General features: G+C 34.7%; 2 long non-coding RNA genes and 1 other non-coding gene across 3 annotated transcripts; 2 read left to right on the forward strand and 1 right to left on the reverse strand.

Moving 5' to 3' along the window:
- Positions 1-519: 519 nt before the first annotated feature.
- Positions 520-627, reverse strand: LOC148571453 (small nucleolar RNA R71). The gene has a single exon (XR_015880287.1). It is a non-coding gene; the product is annotated as a small nucleolar RNA R71 (small nucleolar RNA).
- A 5650-nt stretch (positions 628-6277) lies between these two features.
- Positions 6278-9046, forward strand: LOC107630603 (uncharacterized). Its single transcript, XR_015907067.1, has 2 exons — positions 6278-6612; positions 6988-9046. It is a non-coding gene; the product is annotated as an uncharacterized LOC107630603 (long non-coding RNA).
- Positions 9047-12683: 3637 nt separating this feature from the next.
- Positions 12684-13391, forward strand: LOC110270207 (uncharacterized). Its single transcript, XR_002359465.2, has 2 exons — positions 12684-12801; positions 12874-13391. It is a non-coding gene; the product is annotated as an uncharacterized LOC110270207 (long non-coding RNA).
- Positions 13392-24427: the final 11036 nt, after the last annotated feature.

The raw sequence follows: 24427 nt of genomic DNA on the forward strand, positions 1-24427 counted from the left end.
GACAAGAACATTCTTGTGGAAGCAGATCCAGAACCTGAAAGGACTCTGAAGAGAAAATTAAGAGAAGCTAAATTACAACAATCCAGAGATAACCTTTCAGAAATTTTCGAACAGGAAGAGGAGATGGCAGCCGAAAATAATAATAATGCAAGGAGGATGCTTGGTGACTTTACTGCACCTAATTCCAATTTACATGGAAGAAGCATCTCCATTCCTGCCATTGGAGCAAACAACTTTGAGCTGAAACCTCAATTAGTTTCTCTGATGCAGCAGAACTGCAAGTTTCATGGACTTCCATCTGAAGATCCTTTTCAGTTCTTAACTGAATTCTTGAAGATATGTGATACTGTTAAGACTAATGGAGTAGATCCTGAAGTTTACAGGCTCATGCTTTTCCCTTTTGCTGTAAGAGACAGAGCTAGAATATGGTTGGACTTTCAACCTAAAGATAGCCTGAACTCTTGGGATAAGCTGGTCAAGACTTTCTTAGCCAAGTTCTTTCTTCCTCAAAAGCTGAGCAAGCTTAGAGTGGATGTTCAAACCTTCAGACAGAAAGCAGGTGAATCCCTCTATGAAGCTTGGGAGAGATACAAAGGACTGACCAAAAAGTGTCCTTCTGACATGCTTTCAGAATGGACCATCCTGGATATATTTTATGATGGTTTATCTGAGTTATCAAAGATGTCATTGGATACTTCTGCAGGTGGATCCATTCACCTAAAGAAAACGCCTGTAGAAGCTCAAGAACTCATTGACATAGTTGCAAATAACCAGTTCATGTACACTTCTGAAAGGAATCCTGTGAATAATAGGACGCCTATGAAGAAGGGAGTTCTTGAGATTGACACTCTGAATGCCATATTGGCTCAGAATAAAATATTGACTCAGCAAGTCAATATGATCTCTCAGAGTCTGAATGGAATGCAAGCTGCCTCCAACAGTACTCAAGAGGCTTCTTATGAAGAAGAAGCTTATGATCCTGAGAACCCTGCAATAGCAGAGGTAAATTACATGGGTGAACCTTATGGAAACACCTATAATTCATCATGGAGAAATCATCCAAATTTCTCATGGAAGGATCAAAAGCCTCAACAAGGCTTTAATAATGGTGGAAGAAACAGGTTTAGCAATAGCAAGCCTTTTCCATCATCCACTCAGCAACAGACAGAAAATTCTGAGCAGAATCCATCTAGCTTAGCAAACTTAGTCTCTGATCTATCTAAGGCCACTGTGAGTTTCATGAATGAAACAAGGTCTTCCATTAGAAATTTGGAAGCACAAGTGGGCCAGCTGAGTAAAAGAATCACTGAAATCCCTCCTAGTACTCTCCCAAGCAATACAGAAGAGAATCCAAAAGGAGAGTGCAAGGCCATTGACATAACCAAAATGGCCGAACCCAATGAGGGAGAGGAGGACGTGAATCCCAAGGAGGAAGACCTCCTGGGACGTCCAGTGGTCAATAAGGAGCTTCCCTCTGAGGAACCAAAGGACTCTGAGGCTCATCTAGAGACCATAGAGATTCCATTAAACCTCCTTATGCCCTTCATGAGCTCTGATGAGTATTCCTCTTCTGAAGAGAATGAGGATGTTACTGAAGAGCAAACTGCCAAGTTTCTTGGTGCAATCATGAAGCTGAATGCCAAATTATTTGGTATTGAGACTTGGGAAGATGAACCTCCCTTGTTCACCAATGAACTAAGTGATCTGGATCAACTGACATTGCCTCAGAAGAGACAGGATCCTGGAAAGTTCATAATACCTTGTACCATAGGCACCATGATCTTTAAGGCTCTGTGTGACCTTGGTTCAGGAATAAACCTCATGCCCCTCTCTGTAATAGAGAAACTGGGAATCTATGGGGTGCAAGCTGCTAAAATCTCATTAGAGATGGCAGACAATTCAAGAAAACATGCTTATGGACAAGTAGAGGACGTGTTTGTAAAGGTTGAAGGCCTTTACATCCCTGCTGATTTCATAGTCTTGGATACTGGAAAGGAAGAGGATGAATCCATCATCCTAGGAAGACCTTTCCTGGCCACAGCAAGAGCTGTGATTGATGTGGACAGAGGAGAATTGATCCTTCAATTAAATGAGGACAACCTTGTGTTTACAACTCAAGGATCTCTCTCTGCATCCATGGAGAGGAAGCATAAAAAGCTTCTCTCAAAGCAGAGTCAAACAAAGCCCCCACAGTCAAACTCTAAGTTTGGTATTGGGAGGCCACAACCAAACTCTAAGTTTGGTGTTGAACTCCCATATCCAAACTCTAAGTTTGGTGTTGGAGAGTCTCAACAAAGCTTTGCACATCTGTGAGGCTCCATGAGATCCCACTGTCAAGCTACTGACATTAAAGAAGCGCTTGTTGGGAGGCAACCCAATTTTTATCTAACTATATTTTTCTTAGTTATATGTCTTTATAGGTTCATGATCATGTGGAGTCACAAAATAAATATAAAAATTGAAAACGGAATCAAAAACAGCAGAAGAAAAATCACACCCTGGAGGAAGCATCTACTTGGCGTTCAACGCCAGAACAGAGCATGGTTCTGGCGCTGAACGCCCAAAATGGGCAGCATCCTGGCGCTGAATGCCCAGAACAAGCATGGTTCTGGCGTTCAACGCCAGAAATGGCAACAAATGGACGTTGAACGCCCAAAATGGGCACCAACCTGGCGCTGAACGCCCAGAGTTGTGAGCAAGGGCATTTTACATGCCTAAATTGGTGCAGGGATGTAAATGCCTTGACACCTCAGGATCTGTGGACCCCACAGGATCATCTCAGGATCTGTGGACCCCACAGGATCCCCACCTACCTCATCATCTCTCTTTCCATTCATGATCATCCCTTCTATTTTCCATTTACCACTCACATCCATATACCCACTACCTTCAAAATTCAACATCTCTCTCCCACCCAATCCCACCCACATGGCCGAATACACACATCCATCCATCTCCTCCATATCTTCCTCTTCTTCTTCTATTCTTTCTTCTTTTGCTCGAGGGCGAGCAACATTCTAAGTTTGGTGTGGTAAAAGCATAGCTTTTTTGTTTTTTCCATAACCATTGATGGCACCTAAGGCCAGAGAAACCTCTAGAAAGAGGAAAGGGAAAACAAAAGCTTCCATCAAGGGTCTATAGCTCAGTGGTAGAACATTTGACTGTAAATCAAGAGATCCCTGAGATACCTCAGGGGATACATTTTCTTCCACATAATTATTGGAAGCAACTAAGGGTGGAACATCAAGAGCACTCCATCATCCTTCATGAAATTAGAGAAAATCAAAAAGCAATGAGGGAGGAGCAACAAAAACAAGGAAGAGACATAGAAGAGCTCAAGGACATCATTGGTTCCTCAAGAAGGAAACGCCACCATCACTAAGGTGGATTCATTCCTTGTTCTTACTTTTCTCTGTTTTTCGTTTTCTATGTTATGTGCTTATCTATGTTTGTGTCTTCATTACATGATCATTAGTAGTTAGTAACTATGTCTTAAAGTTATGAATGTCCTATGAATCCATCACCTCTCTTAAATGAAAAATGTTTTAAATCAAAAGAACAAGAAGTACATGAGTTTTGAATTTATCCTTGAACTTAGCTTAATTATATTGATGTGGTGACAATGTTTCTTGTTTTCTGAATGTATGCTTGAACAGTGCATATGTCTTTTGAAATTGTTGTTTAAGAATGTTAAATATGTTGGCTCTTGAAAGAATGATGACTAGGAGACATGTTATTTGATAATCTGAAAAATCATAAAAATGATTCTTGAAGCAAGAAAAAGCAGCAAAGAACAAAGCTTGCAGAAAAAAAATAGGCGAAAAAAATAGAAAGAAAAAGAAAAAGCAAGCAGAAAAAGCCAAAAGCTCTTAAAACCAAGAGGCAAGAGCAAAAAGCCAATAACCCTTAAAACCAAAAGGCAAGGGCAAATAAAAAGGATCCCAAGGCTTTGAGCATCAGTGGATAGGAGGGCCTAAAGGAATAAAATCCTAGTCTAAGCGGCTAAACCAAGCTGTCCCTAACCATGTGCTTGTGGCGTGTAGGTGTCAAGTGAAAACTTGAGACTGAGCGGTTAAAGTCAAAGTCCAAAGCAAAAAAAAGAGTGTGCTTAAGAACCCTGGACACCTCTAATTGGGGACTTTAGCAAAGCTGAGTCACAATCTAAAAAGGTTCACCCAGTTATGTGTCTGTGGCATTTATGTATCCGGTGGTAATACTGGAAAACAAAGTGCTTAGGGCCATGGCCAAGACTCGTAAAATAGCTGTGTTCAAGAATCATCATACTAAACTAGGAGAATCAATAACACTATCTGAACTCTGAGTTCCTATAGATGCCAATCATTCTGAACCTCAATGGATAAAGTGAGATGCCAAAACTATTCAAGAGGCAAAAAGCTATAAGTCCTGCTCATTTGATTGGAGCTATGTTTCATTGATAGTTTGGAATTTATAGTATGTTCTATTCTTTTTATCCTATTTTGATTTTCAGTTGCTTGGGGACAAGCAACAATTTAAGTTTGGTGTTGTGATGAGCGGATAATTTATACGCTTTTTGGCATTGTTTTTAGTATGTTTTTAGTAGAATCTAGTTACTTTTAGGGATGTTTTTAATAGATTTTATGTTAAATTCATATTTCTGGACTTTACTATGAGTTTGTGTGTTTTTCTGTGATTTCAGGTATTTTCTGACTGAAATTGAGGGACCTGAGCAAAAATCAGATTCAGAGGTTGAAGAAGGACTGCTGATGCTGTTGGATTCTGACCTCTCTGCACTCAAAGTGGATTTTCTGGAGCTACAGAACTTGAAATGGCGCGCTTCTAATTGCGTTGGAAAGTAGACATCCAGGGCTTTCCAGCAATATATAATAGTCTATACTTTGGCCAAGAATAGATGACGTAAACTGGCGTTCAACGCCAGCTTTCTGCCCAAATTTGGCGTCCAGCGCCAGAAAAGGAGCCAAAACCAAAGTTGAACGCCCAAACTGGCACAAAAACTGGCGTTCAACTCCAAGAAGGACCTCTACACATGCAACACTCAAGTTCAGCCCAAGCATACACCAAGTGGGCCCCGGAAGTGGATTTATGCATCAATTACTTACTCATGTAAACCCTAGTAGCTAGTTCATTATAAATAGGACAGTTTACTAGCTTAACTGAGATTCGCAAGGTGATCATAGCTTGCTTCATACAAACAATCTCCGTGGGATTCGACCCTTACTCACGTAAGGTATTACTTGGACGACCCAGTGCACTTGCTGGTCAGTTACACGGAGTTGTGAACCGTGGTTTTGGCATCATGTTTTTGGCGCCATTTCCAGGGAAAGAAAGAGCAATGAACTTTACATAATTAAAGTGTAATCACGATTTCGCGTACCAGCTATCTGTATAAAATACTACTGATTCTTTTTGAAAAATCACCGTGTATGTATTGGCATAATACACTTTGTAATTCTACAAATGACATATTGCAAAGAATAATAAAAAATAATGGACTCGTACAGATAAATTTCATACCCTCATTTGTATATGGTATAATATTATCATCAAAATATACTAATAAATATACATTAGCTTCCATTTCTTCTAAAAAACCTTCAAATTTCTAATACTCTCACATTCTAAAATCATATGAAAATCACAAATAAGAACACAAGTAAGAACAGAGAAGGTAGAACAAAAAACGAATGTTAACTTGAAGAGAATTTAAGAAAATACAAAAGGAAGAAAAAGAGTAAATGAATGTGTAACTCACTTATGGGTAGCTAACTTATTTATATTGAAATAAAAACTAATTTTTTAATTTTTTTTTTTACAAAATAGTAAGACTTTATTTCAAATAATATTAAATTATTAATATTTTATACGAAATCAAAGACTGAGTTAGTCAATTGAGTCTGATAAAGGAGGCTTTTCGTAGTATACAAAAGACCAAAAATGTCCAATCATTTATTTAAAATATAAAAAATCTTTTCGCTATCCACGAAATTATTTTAAAATTAAAAAAAAAGTCAAAGCCTTCTAATTATTAATGAAAATCCTTTTGGAAATTTTTTTAAAAATAAAAAAATATTCTCGCGGACTGCGAGATGTTTTTTTTACATTTTAAAAGAAAATCATTACAATAAATTCAATTTTTACCGACAAATTTTTAACGGCAATAGTAATATAGCCACATCTTCTATTGTTAAAGAACTTTTTTTATGGAAAATGAATAATTGCGGTTAATACTTCGTTTGTTATGGCAATAAGAGAAAATGGCCAGTAAGCAATTACCAACAGTACATAAAATTGTTCTCGTCTACTCTTATTATTGAGAGTACCGCTTTTAGTTTTAGGACTTTTTTCCCTATGCACTTCTCTCATTCTGCATCAAACTACCATCACTCACCGCACTTCTTCTTCGTCGCTTCATCCCATCTCTTCGGGTGGAAGCGCCGGCTCTTCACTTTTCCACCACCGCCACCTTTTCCTCCTCCTCACACCACGTTCTACACTGAACTACTCAATTGATGTTCTTCGTTGTTGCCTCCTCCTTACTCTGCATTTTCTGGCGCTGGTTTTCGCCACAATCTCCGTCTTCGTTGCTGGCTCTACCATATACTCTGATATCTGGTTTTAGTTTGCAACTGACCTTTTGATCCTTTTCTCATTTAATTTCGATTGCTTAACTAAAAAATTCTCATTTCCTAGGGTTTATATAATTTAATTGATATTATGATCCGATTGGGGATTTTTTGAAAATTTCATGTTAATTTTGTGATTTTATTATGTGCAATCTATTTTGATTCTCTTGTAATGATCATAAATCGAAACGCACGTCGATGTGATTCAATATTTGCTGGTTAACTTGATATCTGGCAGAATCCGTTGCAATTAGTATGATTCTTTGGTATGTTAGCGCATTAGATTCTCTTGATCAATAGGTTTGACGAAAGTAACCTGATTCATGGTTCAATTGTTTTTTCTTTTATTAATTATTCAATGTAGGTAAGTGTAATGCCTGGTGGGAAGTTCAAATGAAGGTAAGTACAATGCTTTAATGTATTCATTCATTTATCACTTTAACATAGGTGATATTTTATTTGATACTGGTATGTATAATGTATTCATTCATTTATCATTCTAATAACTTGTGACTTGGAAGACATGTCTTAGAATTTGAAATCTTACAAGCATTCCAAGGAAAAACTTGATAAGGCAATTAAGCCATGAAACCTCCTTTTAGGTATAAATGGAATAAATTCTTTCACTTTTTTTTTTAAATTTTTTGGTATAGTAGACCTTCACAACATCACTCTGCCTCCTTTTTTCTTTATGTTTTGTGCACGCTATCAAGTATAAGAAAAATTGTACAATTGATTTTCATGAATAAAAGAAAAATTTAGACACAAATGAAGTTAGTATATAAAAGTTAAAACTATAAATGTTTGCTGCACAAATGATGGTTCACATCACCCCACACTAAACTGAGATAGCATTATATGAGAATCTCTATAGAAAATGAAATCAAGTAATTGTATTACAGGTCTAGGTACACTTATTTTTAAGTTATCCTTGGCTGCTCGGTATTATCTTATATCTGGTAATTATTGGATCTTTGACCTACACTAATTGTTTTTTGTATCCTTTTAATTATTATGTTTCTGTCTTGTGATTCTTTTCTATTGTACAAATTAGAACTTGCAATGAATATCCACCATTATTGTATTACAGTATTAGCTTTATTTAGTAACCGAAGTTGCATATTGGTGGTCCTGTTATTTTTTTTAAAAGTAAAAGATGAGTTTTATTTAGGACATGACAAGGTTGTTTGAGATTTATTATCCTTTAGACAAAAACAACATAAATGATAGAGCCCTTGAGTTATCTTAAACTAATGTAGAATATGTGTCCTATTTGGTGACATATAGAGGATTAACAATTATAAGGATATCAAAGACTCCTTACAAAGAAAGATATATGGAAGTTAGATACATGGGATCGAGTGAGACACTGAATGAAAAGTATGAATTTTTACTTTGCTTAAGCTTTCTTTTTGCATTAATTATTGTATTTCAAGTTTGCTTTATAGTGCCTCTTGATTCTGTACGTTCCAGAGATGTTGGACAGAAGAATCTCAGTGGTCGAAACCTTGGCTTTTAAGAGCATTCAATGCAATCCTTGGTGAGAGATATGACCGATTTGTATTTAACATGATAGGGTGTAGAAGATAGACAATATTTTCTGGTGTTACTTTATGATCATTTGCATAAGTTGAGAGTTGAGACCATCAATAATGGCTCATAATGAGAGGGTAAATATTGAAGTAAAATAGTGTTTAGCACTGATAAGTTAATCTTAGCCGACTAACTTAGACTCATTTATCTTCTTCTGTGTAGTAAAATTAGTTTGTGATGATGAAACTACTTATTGTATAATATATAATTGAATGTTCTTTATTTATTTTTTTCACCTGACTTTCTTTATTTTTATTCGTGTATCTCATTTGTTTTTATGCACTCATACATCTTTGTGCTTCGGTTTTTGCGCCTTACATGTTTTTAGTGGGGAGGATTTTGGAAGGTAATGTTCTATCTCTTCTATTTATATAATCATTGCACTTGTTCGCTTTCAATATTTACATGTGTTAAACTTTGCTATATGTCAAAATGCATTGTCAATTTTAATATATTTGTTAATCTATTTACAATATATAGATTGAAAATGATCTCTCACAGTTTTTGGGTGCACTAGTATTGAATTAGCTGCTAGAGGTCAGTTACTGTTTTACTGAAATCACAGGTTAACCACCTCTAGTACAAGTTATAGTGCTCTGACAAATTCTTCATTATTATTTTGTTCTAACAATTCTCTATCACTTGATGTGTCCTATTAATTACCCGCAGTCTATGCAAAATGGTGATCCAGCCTAGATTGGCTACGTTTTTGCCTTCTCAATATTTGTTGGAGTGGTATGATACAAAATCTGATTAAATTATAGATGATAATATTGTAATTTTAATTTTCTGTGATTAATGATATTGCTGGTTGGAAATGCTTGCAATAACCCTTTATGTCATGGCAATGCTTCTTAGGATCTGTCATTGGAATTGGTCATTGGGATTGGTTTATTAATCTTAGTGCTTCTGATTATCTGTTGGTAGCATAAGATGGTATGGTAGTGGCCTTAATCAAAATGCTGTGTCAAAATTTATGTTTTTTTTTGTTGTTTCATAAGTATTATTTGCATAATTATACTTCTTACTCTTAGCCCTTTCTATTAATTGTTGTTTTGTTTATGTTGATGATTACTTTAATTTTTTTTTTCAAATCTAATTCAAGCTTTTAGTGAGGTACCAAGGAATATCAATTTTGTACAACATAGCAGTCGCTTGGGTTAGAAATTGTAAGTAGCATTGTTGATTTATTAGAGTTTTGTAGTTTGTTTCTAAATTATTCTAACTTTTTTTGTTTTTTCTTTTTGATTAATACCTTTTTTTTTTGTAATAAGAGAGGGAAGCCTATGATTATAGACCCGGATCTATAAAGCCTTAATAAATCAGACTAAAACATAAGTAAAAATAAATAAGTTTTGACTAAAATACATTTAAAAATGGCTCAGACTGAATTAATATTTGAATATTTTCTTTTTCCAAACCCAAAATTAAATGCTTAGCACACATATTAGGTGTTCTAATACGGGTCTAAGTGAAAAAAGATATAAAATATACTTAATCTAATCAAATGAGAAATATTGATGGCCAAATTTCTGGTTATATATGTGGGATAGAGGGAGTGTAATTTTAATAATGTTTATATACTGAACAATTATTTAATTTTAGTAAGGTAATTGTTTTTTTATGTGTAGTGCTCTCAGACTTTTTCTGATTAAAAGAAAGATTAAGGACTTTCGTGGCTACATGTTTTGAACTTTTTAAACTAGCTAACTTCCAAGAGGGAAAAATTTGTAAGTTGTGCATCCACTATAAGTAGTGTATTTTGATCTTCATATTAGATACTTAAGTTTATTTATTTTAATCTTTATATAGAAAATATTTTAAAATTTTTTAACAAAAGGACTGAATAGTGAAGAATTCAAAATATTGATTTTAGTTGATGCAGCTAAGAATTTGTTCAAAGAGAAGAAGACTAACAAAATGCAACATAAAATCGAATATGAGCTAAGAAGAAAAAAGAGTTGCAATTTGAATAAAGTGCTATTTCATTTCGAAAACTATTCAGTTAATTCAAGAGAAGAAAATTGTAGCATTAAAATAAGTAAGAGCAAAGACCAATTTTAAATCTAGAAGAAACCGTGTCATTGGTGTCAAGTAGGCGAAAAACATTGCCAAGCTATCAATTCCTTGAAGAGTAGCCAAATGTTTATAGTTTTGGATTGTTTAGTATATTATGATTCATGCTTTTTCTTCCTCATTTATTTTTAAATTCTTAGATCAATTGCTAAAAATAAAAGCTAGGCTACTTTTAAAGGTGCAGTAATTTTAGATCATTGATAACTCTCGTATTGCTACATTGATATAACATAGTTATAAGCTTGTAGCATTTTTTGTTATTTAGATTTGTAACATGATTTATTACTTTTTAAGAGAAATTTGTATATCAATATTTTGAGATGAATGAAATATCTCATTGTGTAGTAATAAATTTTAGTATATTTATATTATGCATAATAATAATAATTGTTAGCAAAAATAATTGAAATTCTAAAAAAAAATATAGTTCGTTGCTTCAAATAAAATGAGTATAATATAACTAAAAAAAGTCTTAAGATTTTAGCGGGAATAATTATAGCAACTTAAAGTGAATAACATTATAATTTTAGAATTATTTTTAGTAGCCATATAAATTGCTGGTAAAATGGGTTTTGGCAGCAATAGTAATGGCCACTAAAAGTGAATAACATTGTAATTTTAAAATTATTTTTGGTGGCCATATAAATTGTCAAAAAAATGATTGGTAAAAGTTATATACTTTTTTCAGCCATTAAAAAAGTTTTTATCAGAAATTGTTATAATTGTCGCTAAAATCTTTTAACGACAAATCATAAGACGATTAATATCTAATTGCCAATAAATGTATTAGCGACTATTTTTATTGCTGCTAAAAACAAAATAAATAGCCGCTAAAAATAATTTTTCTTGTAGTGATCGAACATCTCGTCTTTTGTGAAAAAGATGAGGCCACTACCAGGGACGGACCCAAGCATTGAAGGAGGGGGCACTTGCCCCACTAGGTTTATGAAAAAAAATAATTCTATATAAATTAATATATTTATTTTAATATAATTTATTTTTGTCCTATAAAAATTTATAAAATTTTGTTTTGAGATTCATGTTAAAAATAAATTTTTTATTAAATTTAACGTATAACAATATTTATTTTGTTAAATTTGATTTAATATCAAAATTAAAAATAAGTAAATAAATTAACTCAATAAAAAAAGTAATAAATAGTGATAATATAATTTTTTAAATTCAATCAACTCGTTAATTACCAAACTAAATTTCTGTTTTTTAAATATAAATAAAATTATTAGTATTTTTTTTGTCTTAAAAAATTAGTTGAGATAAGAAAAAATAGTATTTATCTATTAATTAATATTTTTTATTTTAAAATGATATAATATTTTTTAATTTTATCTTTTAAATAATCTTACTTGTAATAACTATTTTAGATTAAAAAGTATCTTATGTCATAAATATTATAAAAAATATACTTTCTAATGGTAATTAATATTTGAAAGTTATAATTAGTAGTAAAACAATTGTTTAAAAGTATGAAAGTTAATTTTGATATATTAAAATATGTATATTTTTTTATATAGTTATTTGATTATATTTATTCTTTTAGATAATTATTTACGTGATGAATGTAAAAGATATTTTTGAATTACAATACATAATTAAATAGATGTATAAATAATCTAATAGTATATCAAAATTAAATTAAAAATATATAAAAAAATTAATTATTTCAAAAAGAAAGAGAGAAAAATAATTGTAAATTAAATTTTTATTACTTGATATAAACATATTTTTCATATATAGGTTTATTTTCTTATGGTATTTATATATAATTATAGTTTTAAATTATAAATGCTAGTGTATTAATAGGCGTTTACATGCCAATTGATTCAGTCTTTTATTATTAAATGTATATAAAAATACATAAAAAATTAGTTATAATGACAAATTATTTATAGTTTAATTAAAATGTTTTAAGTTTAAATTTTAGAAATAAAAACATATTTTTTATAAATTATATATATTAAATAGTATTTTAAGAATGAAAGTATTCACTAACCCTTTTTAAATTTTATATTTCTATTATATTTTTAATATAATTAACAATGTTCAACAAAATTTATTTTAAGATATATATTTTTGTCCCCATTCTTAAAATTTTTTGGGTCCGTCACTGGCCACTACCCTCTAGTACAAGTGTACAACACTCCACGTTCCTATCTTTGAGGACAACACCAAAAATAAATCTGTAATCAAATTTTTTGGCCAATTTTTTATCAAACCATATATAATAATTTGTTTTTGGTGACTAACCATATACAATAATTGAAGCCCAAAAAAAAAACCATATATAATAATTATATACCTCTATTTCGTTCTGTCCTTATTTTTTATATATAAAAGAGGAAAAAATATCAGGAATAGGTCACTACTGAAGTCGCTAGGTGGTGGATAGGATATAAAAATGGGTGGTAATAGGTGATGGTAGGTGCAGATTAGGGATTGGCACAAGAATAGTAAATAGCTAGAGAGCTAAAATTTCCATGGCACAGCCAGGGTAAGGTACCCTTTTGCTGTTTGTTTTCTTTTGCAATGATGGAAATGAGAAGTTACTTTTCCTTTTTCGTAGTTACCTTCTTTCTCACATTTCACTCTGTTCACGGCGCATTGCATTTACTCATCCGAGAAGAGGACCCAAAAGGTGGCAAGGGGTTGGGCCGGGCATTACCAAACCCGAAAGGGACGCGAGCAACCATTGTTGACACGTGGCGGCAGGAGGTTTCATGGACCACAACGTAGTACTGGAAAGGCTTAGGAGTGCGGGTCATAGGGGTAGTGAAACAGGGTCGTATTGACTGCAAACAATGGCACATTGGCTAGGAAGAGTGCGAAGTTGAATTTCACTATGCTATACTGATATTTCAGCTGCCTCTTTAGCTTTAGAGAGGTAGAAGGTGCTGGCGGCAGAGAGAGAAAGACAAAGACAGAGGTCACGCGCGACTGTTTCGTGGTCCCTAAGTCCCTTGCGTTATATCTAACGGCAATTTCAGTTTGTGTTTTTATTTTTTTATCTTTTTTATTTTATTTTACTACTTAATTTTATTTTATAAAAAATTAAATAAAAAAATTTAGCTTTTAATTGTATAAGGAGAGATCCTTCCAACAACGGATTTTTTTATTTATAAAATAAAAAAAATTATTATTTTACCAAACATGATTTTTGAACTTTAATCCTTACAATTTTTTTTGGCATTTAAGCAAGTTCGCCGGATCTCCCACAAACTCTATAAAAATTGGCAAGTCGCCGAATCTCCCAACGAACTCCCTTTTAAGTTTTTTTAATTCTGCATTTTTATTCCATTATTATCATCTTCAAATAGTATATAGATGTACAAACAATATATAGAAGTACACAAAAATACACAGACAACAAGCATGACTTTTTCAAAAATTTTTTAATTATAAATTAAAAAAAATAAACCATATTTAACAATGACAATCATTGTTATCATCTCTAAAAATACATAGGTACACTGCAATAAGCCATATTTAACAAGTATTTTTTTAATTATAAATTAAAAAATATATATAATTTCCAAAAATAACAAGGATTGTTATCCTGTGTACTTTTTGTGTACTCTTATGTATTCTAGAAACGATAATAATGGTTACCATTATTAACTTTCCAATATGATATATTTGAAGTGGATTATTTTTGGGAAATAATTATTTTTTTAATTTATAATTAAATTTTTTTTATTAAATATGGTTTATTCCGGTGTATTTATATATTTCTAGAGACGATAACAATACTTGCCATTGTTAAATATGGCTTATTTTATTTTAATTTATAATTAAAAAAATTCTTGAAGAAGCCATGCTTGTTGTCTGTGTATTTTTGTGTACTTCTATATACTGTTTGTAGATCTATATACTATTTGGAGATGATGATAATGGAATAAAAACGCAGAATTGAAAAAACTTAAAAGGGAGTTCGCCGAGGATTAGACGAACTCTATAAAATTCATAGATTTCGCCGGGGTTAGGCAAACTTGCCAATTTTTATAGAGTTCGCCGGATCTGGCGAACTTGCTTAAATACCAAAAAAAAAAATTGTATTTTAGAAATTAAAGTCCAAAAATCATGTTTAGAGAAATAATAAATTTTTTTTATTTTATAAATGAAAAAATCCCTCCAACAACAGGTTGTAGAGCGATTTACATCTCTTTAGTGGCATAATTGTTAAAGTCGTGGAAATTGAATCCTGCGTATTGTATGTGATCTACTCTGAAGCATAAGGCTACCTGCGTGCTCCCTAAGTCAGACTAGGTCGTAGATTTGGAGAATTTGAGTTGAGACTCTATTTGGTAGATATGATCCATCTTGGCTCTTGACCTAAATTAGTGCACATGGTCTTGGCCTATATCTACCCTTTTTGGTTCTGATTCCCCGATATGGTGAGTTAGTGGACCTTTTTGTAAAAAAAAGTCCATTAATCATCTGAACTCAAATAGGAACAATTTTCCTACTTGAAAAAAATGTCCATTAATCATAGTAGGTTATTATTAATGCATGAGTAACTTTAATAGTTTTCTTAGTTAATTATTCTAATAAAGTTAATAATCTTGTTCTAAGTTTCATATGTTTCGATCAATGTATTTTGAGTGCTTTGTGTTATGTGTTTTTTTAGGAAATTGAATGAAAAAGCACTAAAAAAAACAAAGAAGAAAGACAAAAAGAAAATAACCATCCCAGCAGCATCACAATCTTAGGCATGCAACGCCCTCCTTTTGGCGTGCCCCAGTAAGCACAACCAACCCCAGGGACTAGGGGCGTGTCACGCCCAACCACTGGCGTGCCATGCCCAACCAAGTCAATTGGCATGCTTTTGTGCCTCACCTCCCAAGGAGAGGTGGCATGCAACACCACCCTCAACGTGCCGAACCTTCGTGCATCAAGAGAGAATGGCATGCCTGATGGTAAGAATTTATGTTGGTCTAGAATTTTCCAATAAAAAGAATCTCTTCCTTGTAAGTATAGTCTAAATCAACAATGGATTCTCCATCAAAGCTTAGTTTTAGTTGTCATAAGTTCAACCCAATAAAAATAATTGAGAGTATTACTCTCGGGTCGTTCTCCCTAGAAATGAGTTGGATTTGGGCTTGGATGAGCTCAGAAATCACCAGCCACGTTTTCTTTAATGAAGTCACATGCGGAGTGTCACGCGTACACGGGATGTCACGTGTACGTGTGGCCTGACGAAACTCTCACTCACGCGTACGAGTGAATCATGCGTATGGGTGGCCATGGATTCTACCAAATCCTCATTTCTTCATGAATTCTCCACTTTGTGTAACACCCTACCACACAGAGCTTTACACTTAGGAAGCAAAACAGAGGTGGCAAGACACTATGACCTCTAAAATAATACTTATATATATAATATAGTTGAAGAAGATTTATTCTAGGAGCCTTTGAAGAAAATTTTAAAATCGAAAACGGTAAAACGAAAAGCACAACACTCACAACATGTAAACGTTAAACGAAAAAGATAGGAGAAGCTAACATGGATATAACCAAAGAGAGTTTCAAGGTACAAATATCAAAGTTCAAGACTTGACTCGTGAAGTTAAACCGGCCTGAGCACATAAGTATATATACATATAGGAGAACCCAAAATAAGCCGAAAATACAAAGTTATAGATCTATTTCTCCAAAATAGCCTCTAAGAGGAAGTTAATACATCAAATACATAAGCAGTGGAGATAAAAGTATCTACATATATACATATATCCAAAATAAAACCCCCAAAGACAAGTATCTCTGCTATTAGAAGCTTCTAGTATTCCTCAGCGAGGTGCCGCCTGTCCTGCATCTGAAAACCATAAATATCCGTATGGAATGAGAACCGGGGGTTCTCAGCATGGTAAAGGTGCTACGTACATAAGATATAAGATCCTGGGAATGACAGAGGTAATCCTAGAATGTCGACACTCAGATTATAAAACTTAAGGGACTAAAACAGAACCCTAACTCTCTTTGCCTTTTCTCCGTTCCTCCATCTCCGGTGAAATTACAGAGACAAACAAGCTGACAATGGCAAACACAGGTAGAATACAAGTAATACAGATAGCAAATATAACAAATAGCATGTTATAATCACTTAGGCAATCCCAATTAATGCACAAGCAAGCAATTCAAACAATATGCATATGATGCATGCTTGTCCTTTGGCTGATGATATCATCTGTCGGTTATATAGCCAACCCAACACGCCCTAGTAGCTAACCATGGACAGAAACACCCAATGCGGCGCAAGTGAGTTTGAGCTACAACTCCCTTGCTACTACCCGCTTAACCTAGAGCTAGTGCAATAACCACTACTGTGGCTACTACCCAAGCGGGTGTTTAAAAGATCAACTTGGAGTAAATGGGACGAACCACAACTCTTGCTACTGTCCAGGCATTACAATCACTGACCTGGAGCAAGTGGGATGAACCACCATCCTTGCTACTACTCAGGTATCTCAAGCATTGACCTGGAGTAAGTGGGATGAACCGCAGCCCTTGCTATTGCCCAGGTATCTCAAACATACATTCATTTATTCCAAATCAGTTCAATCATCAATCATCATGTCATTATCACAAATGTTCATCAATTTCATAACACTTTCACTCTTTTCAATCATGATTCATCATATTTTCAAGTTTTCTTCTCTTGTAAGTTACCACCCCTTCCTAACTTCACCTCATCACTAAGCATACAACTAAGGTTTAGGGGCTAAAAGAGTGAAAATAGAGGTTTAGAGGTTCGAAATTAGGTTTTAAAACATAAAATTCATTTTTGCTGAAAACAGGGTCATCGCGTACGCAAGATGCCAAACCCATAAGGGTTGGTCACGTCGCATGCAGTGGTCACGTACGCAAGCTATGCAGAACAGCTTAAATGCTGAATGCTGCAGAATTTTCAGTTTTGCCCTCCAACCTTCCGACGCGCATAACTTTTTTGTTTTAAAGCATTTTTCATCCGTTCTTTAAACAGTGTAAACTTCACGGATCCAAATTTCATTTGAAACAAGTTTGAAACACTTTGGGGGTCTGAAAGCTGAGTTATGGATTACCGAAGTTTGGCCAAAAATCTACTTTTACACAAAACCTCAAACCTCAATTTTCTTTAAAACCCAAACTTAATTCCAACCTCCTTTACACATATTCAGCTCAATAATATATCATAGCACACCAGTACAGTACTAAAATTCCTACATCGTACCACATTCAATCATGCTTTGATATTACACAATTTCACACCTAATTTCCTCAAGTTACTCAACAAGATTATCCACAATCCATCCTCTATGCATAATCACTATTATCAACTTATCAACCATCATTCAATCACCAACACATACTAAATTTGTATCATCAATCATAATCAAAAGTACTTAGCATTTGACATATTTTATCCTTCCAACCTATCCTATGGTCATCTGCCCTAAGTTTTCACAAGACATTATATATTAAATATGAGAAACCTAAGTCATACCTTGGCCGATTTCCGCGTATAACCCGAGACACCACCAAGGCACCAAACACATCCCCAAAGGTCCAAAATCTCCAAGGCAATGACTCCCAAACTCCACCAAGCCTCCAACGTATACAATACTTATACACAAACCTAATTCACATATATCACATATACATACCCAAAATTCAATAACTAACATACTCAATCAAGGAATTAGCTAGGGTTATTAAATTTTCACCTTACCCAAGCACCAAATAAGCAAGAGTGAATATTTTCCATAAGCTAATCGGATCCTATAACATAAAAGGACCGAAATCTCAACACCCACTATATCCAATATTTGAAATATTGGGGAAGGAAGAACTAAAATTGAAATCAAAACTTTCTTACCAAATTAATCACTGCGCTTTGTAGTACTCGATGCTGCGGACGCGTGGCCGCAAACGGTGCATCGATCAGAGGTCTGGATTGAAAGTTATCTGAGATCAAAAATTGAGTGAGGGTTTTGGAAATGGAAGAGTGTTCTTCCTCCCCTTGCTGAAATATTTCAGCATTCCATGCATGTATCGGGAGAGAGAATGGGTTGTGCTCATTTAATTAATTGGAGTTGAGTTGGGTTTGGTCCCAATACGGGCCCAGTTTGTCTAGTTTGGTTCGTTCGGCCCAATCTTGGGCCAAATTCTTTGAAATTAGTATCAAAATTCTTGTTTTAATTAGCTCTATCCTAATAAACTATAAAATTCATATTTCTAATTTCTTTTATTAAAAATTAATTTCTTAATTAATTATTCGTTAATTTTGCGGGGTTTACATCCTACCCACCTAATCAAGAATTTTGTGCTCAAAATTCAGATTTAATTACCTGAAAAGAGGTGTAGATAGTCTGTCCTCATTTATGATTCAAGTTCACGGGTGTATTCCTCGTCTCTGATTCGATTCCAAATAACCCTTATTAATGAGACTTATCTTACTCGGAGTTTCTTGAAGCTGATTTCATTACTCGAAACGTCAATCTCCTTTCATTTAAACTAATTTTGGTTGTAAGACATGGGTTTGTTTCAGAAGCGTGGCTCAGAAGTTACAAAATGTGGAGTTCATCGAATAGGTTTGAAAGGTACGATAGAAAAATTATTTGGTATGCAACTGACCATCAATCCTCTCCAAAAATCGAAATGGACCAACTTAGCGGGGTTTAACTTCTTAGTTTTTTATTGTTTATCCAATTCTAGTTTGTTAAAGTAATCTTGACAAATGCATATCCTCATTCTTCTAACTTGAGAAGTTTTCTCTTTAGGTCCGCATAACTCTTCTATCCGTTTTTGGTAGTGAGATTCTTAACTCAAATTTGCGTAGCTTTTCTCCATTGCCTCAGCTATCAAATTCAGGAACTAAAATATTTGATGCTCTAGTTTTCAATCAATATAGAGGCATTTAGCACACCGTGAAGCCGTACCTTCTTTCTGATGTATAGTCTCGTCAATATCCCTAGTAAATAGTTTACTTTGATGGACAGAATGGACTTGGTCACTTAATCCCCGACTACCTAATAGCATCACCTTTTGTCCTAGACCTCGGCAATCCAGTATGAAATCAATAGCTACCCTTCTTCACTCTCAGTCTAGAACCTTCAATGGTTGCAGCATTTCGAATGGCTTCTGGTGGTCACTCTTTACTTTCTCATGTGTCAAACACGCAATCACATGCATCGCCATTTCGTTCTTCACTTCTGGCCACTCAAAATTATCTCCTTTGATCCAATAGGCTTCAATACCTTTAGTAGCTCCTTATCACCATTTTTGCGCTCCCTAAGTTTTCGACCTTACGATCTTTTATAATTTGTAATTAATTCAATTTGACACCTCCATCCATTTTCTTAACACCCAACTTAAGACCTTAACTTACTTAACCGTTCTTTCTCTCTGATCATCCAAGCAGTACTCAGAGACTTCCTGCTCAAGTGTCCGTCACCTCTTTATAATGTTGTATTCGCGCACATCCTAAACCCTTTGATAATGCATAGCAATAATTTTGAGTAGTTAATTAAGTTTGGGTATCATGATTACTGGCACAAAGTTTAATCTTCCTCTCGAGATTCGAAAGCTCTCTTCGCATTCAGGCATCCATACAGACGGTGCATCCTAATGTGCTAATGTAATTCCAGGCAATATGGTAGGCGAGAAATAATTCCCCAACACTCTTCTTAGCGTTGCATACTCACACGATTCATCTTCTGAATCTAGAGTTCCTGATTTAAGAAACTAACGTCGTAATGGTCATATCCAGGAATTGTATCAAATATTAAACTAAACTCGAGTTGATTTCCGAAAAGGTGTTAGGCTCAGGAATCATTTGTCTATACCAAAACAAGCTCAGGCTCACCTTTGGATGGACAGATTCAAACATAAATATATGCACGTAAAAGGGTTAGAGGTTTAAAGGATATACCATTCTTTGTTCGAGGAAAAAAAATCCAAAACAGAATTTCATTGCAGATACAAAAGGAAAGCTAGATCGAGTCGCGAAGATTCACTGGTATTCTCCCTCTCGCATACAGTCTACTACTATGGTCTTCCTTTCTACTGACAAAACGGGTGTTCTCCATAGGGTAACACTCGATCGAATAGATTTTTTTCTCATTATTTTCTTCATCCAAAACCAAAGCTTAATATTAAGCTTGACGCTTTCAGTCTTACATCCTCCTCCCTGACACAGGCTATAAATAAATGCGGTGTTTCAAGGTCAGATACTATGATTTAAATTTTTGGTTATCAATTTTGTAATTACCTCAATTTTGCTGATTCGATCGTTCCCCATCTTGAATATTTTCCTGCGGACAATTTCTGGATACGTGCCCTGGTAGAACACACTTATAATATACACCCAAGCCAAAGCGGCACGGCCTTTCCAGATGGTAGTGACCACACTTCTGACATGTCAGCTCCTCCGAAGTATCCCTTGTTTGTTTTCCTCTACCGTCTCCTTGGTAATCGTCATTCATTCCAACCTAGTTCCGTCCATAAGGAAATGGTTGAGCATATCCTCTTCGCTTTAATTCTTGGCCCCTTGGTGCCAAATTCTAATTGTGGTCTCTTCGGTAGAATTCTCGATTATTGTTCTCTGCCACAGCGGCCTTTCTCACACATTCTTTAGCAACTCGACTCTTGTTCACAAGTTTGGAGAATACTTTAATCTCCATTGGCCCAATGGAGCTCAGAATGTCACTCCGAAGTCCTCCCTCGTACTTAAGACATTTCCACTCAGCAAAATCCTCCAGAGCACCTTGGCAGATTCAAGAAAATCGGCACAGTTCTTCAAATTTGTCCATATATTCAGCAACCCATATTTACCCCTATTTTAGGGGCTAAAAGAGTGAAAATAGAGGTTTAGAAATTCAAAATTAGGTTTTAAAACATAAAATTCATTTTTGCTGAAAACAGGGTCGTCGCGTAATCAAAAGTACTAAGCATTTGTCATATTTTATCCTTCCAACCTATCCTATGGTCATCTAGCATAAGTTTTCACAAGACATTATATATTAAATACGAGAAACCTAAACCATACCTTGGCCGATTTTTACGTATAACCCGAGACACCACCAAGGCACCAAACACAGTCCCAAAGGTCCAAATCTCCAATGCAATGACTCCCAAACTCCACCAAGCCTCCAATGTATACAATCAAGCTCCAATTTACTTATACACAAACCTAATTCACATATATTACACATACATACCCAAAATTCAATAACTAACATACTCAATTAAGAAATTTGCTAGGGGTATTGAATTCTCACTTTACACAAGTGCCAAATAAGTAAGAGTGAATGTTTTCCACTAGCTAATCGGATCTTATAACATAAAAAGACCAAAATCTCAAAACCCACTATGTCCAATTTTCAAAATATTGGGAAGGAAAAACTAAAATCGAAATCGAAACTTCCTTAACAAATTAATCACCGGGCTTTATAGAGCTCGACACTGCGGACGCGGGCCGCAAACGGTGCGACGATCGGAGCTCCGGATTGAAAGTTATGTGAGATCAAAGATTGAGTGAGGGTTTTGGAAATGGAAGAATGTTCTTCCTCCCCTTGCTGAAATGTTTCAGCGTTCCATGTATGTATGGGGAGAGAGAATGGGCTGTGCCCATTTAATTAAGTGGAGTTGAGTTGGGCTTGGGCCCAATACGGGTCCGGTTCGTCCAGTTTGGTCCGTTTGGGCCAAATTCTTTGAAATTAGTGATAAAATTCTTGTTTTAATTAGTTCTATCCTATTAAACTATAAAATTCACATTTCTAATTTCTTTTATTAAAAATTAATTTCTTGATTAATTTTTCGCTAATTTTGTGGGGTTTACACTTTGCATGCTTTTTCTTCACTTCTTCAATCCAACCTTTGCCTTCTAAGCCTGAAATCACTTAACAAACACATCAAGATATTGAATAAAATTAAAGGAATTTAAATTTAGCAATTTAAGAGTCTAAAAAGTATATTTTTACCCTTAAGCATAAATTAGGAGAGATTCACAAAACCATGCTATTTCATTGAATAAATATTGGATAAGTTGATAAAATTCACTAAATTCAACACAAGACAAACCCTAAAATTGATCCTCCTCTTGTAATCCGGGATCCCATATATTGTTTTCATACCCGTCTTCAAGTTGATCATCACAATTCCATCCGGGTGGTATACTCACCTTAGAATTCTCATACAAGCATCCAAACATCTTCTTAGACCCTATCAATTGATTAGCACACCAATCCTTGCACCTAAACTTTGAGATTACAACCATAATGAACCGAGAATTATGTTTCAAACCACTAACCATCTCCCTTTTGCTCTCAAATCCACAAAGAGCTCTAAGTTGACCATTCGTCTCAAGCAAACCATATTCAAGCGGAATAAGAAAGCCAAGGGATATGAATTTTACCCACTTGAATGATATAATGGTTGATGGTAACTTAGGAGGAGACGTATCCAACAAATTAGGCGAGGAAATTTCCACTTCCGTCCATCCTTTTTGAGGGAGTTTAACCACTTGATAAGCTTCTTCAATCTCTACCTCTTGCCGAGCTTCCTCAAATTCAAATTCTTCCTCACCAACTTCTTCTAGCTCTTCCCCATCACTTAAGTCATAAATCGGAGGTTGAGTGAAATCTACCTCAACATCAAATTTAGATTCAATGGGAGAGAATTCATCAAGCTCAAAAGGATCATACGTTAATGCAGAATCATCATCAATGGGAGGACTTGTTGCTTGCCCCATTTCTTCCAATTCTACACTCACAATATGCCTTAGAGGTTGTGCACTATCCTCTTCAACATCACTTTCAAACTCCATGGAAGAAGGCTTTACAACTTTAGATTCCTCTTTGTATTCAACATCTCCTAAATTTTTAACCACTTATTCTGGTTCAATTATCTCAACTTCCTCTTCTTGTTGCAATTCTTGTTTTAACTCATTCTCTTCTCCTTGAACTCCAAGTTCTCTTTTGCCATTGTGCTCCTCAGTTAATCCTCCACATTCGTCAATGGGGGTGTCTTGATTGCATGAGGGCAATGAGATTAAGTGCTTCATCGCTTTGGCTATAGTAGCCATCTTTTGGAGGTTTTCTTCTAGCCTTTGGAGAATGGAAAGAAGCTCTCTTTGTTCTTGCATTAAAGGTTGGAGAACTTCATCTAATAAAGGCGGTGATAGAAGAGAGGGTTTATTATTTGGAGAAAATGTGTCATAGTTGGAAGGTGGTTTATATTGGTGAGAGTCTTGAGGTGGTGTATGTGAAATTTATGGTTCTTGGGAGTATTGGTGTTGGAATGGTGATGGCTCTAGGTATGGTTCATATGGCTCACATAGTTGTTGGTATGGTGGGTATGGGTTAGGATCATATGGACGTGTTTGGTGGTATTGAACTTGTGGGTAAGGTTGACAATAATGTTGAAGAGTTGGTTCATAATTGTGTACATTATGGGGCGGATTATAACCATAAGAGACCGGAGGAGGTTGTCACCATGAAGGCTGAATATAAGCATGTGGCTCCTCCCTAACTTGATTTCCATTCTCAAAAGCTAAAGGGATGAGAATTCATAGTAAAAAGGAAAAACAAAAACAAAAGCTAATAAGAAATAAAGAAAATAAACTCCTAAACCAAAACTAACAAACAAACAAAAAGCAAACTATTCACAATATTCACATATGAACAATAACCAATAACAAGCACACATTGCAACTCCCTGGCAACGGCGCTAAAAACTTGATGGTAAGAATTTATGTCGGTCTAGAATTTCTCAATAAAAAGAATCTATTTGTTGCAAGCATAGTCTAAACCAACAATGGATTCTCCATCAAAGTTTAGTTTTGGTTGTCACAAGTTCAACCTAATAAAAATAACCGAGAGTATTACTCCTGGGTCGTTCTCCTTAGGAATTACAACTGAATGCTCAATTATTGGTTATGAGGTTCAAGGGGGTGGGTTGATGATAAAAAAACAATAATCTAAATGACAATAAAATAAAGAAAACAACTAAAGATAACAATTGCTAAAGAGGCATTCTTGGCAAAGATTGAGAATCAAGGTTTTCTATCATAGTCATTAATCATAACACAATAATTATCAAGAGTTAAACCTATTACGTTATCCCCCATATTGGGGAAAGATCAA

Source organism: Arachis ipaensis, chromosome B3 (assembly GCF_059453495.1).
Source record: "Arachis ipaensis isolate K30076 ecotype BB chromosome B3, ASM5945349v1, whole genome shotgun sequence".
Lineage (NCBI taxonomy): Eukaryota > Viridiplantae > Streptophyta > Magnoliopsida > Fabales > Fabaceae > Arachis > Arachis ipaensis.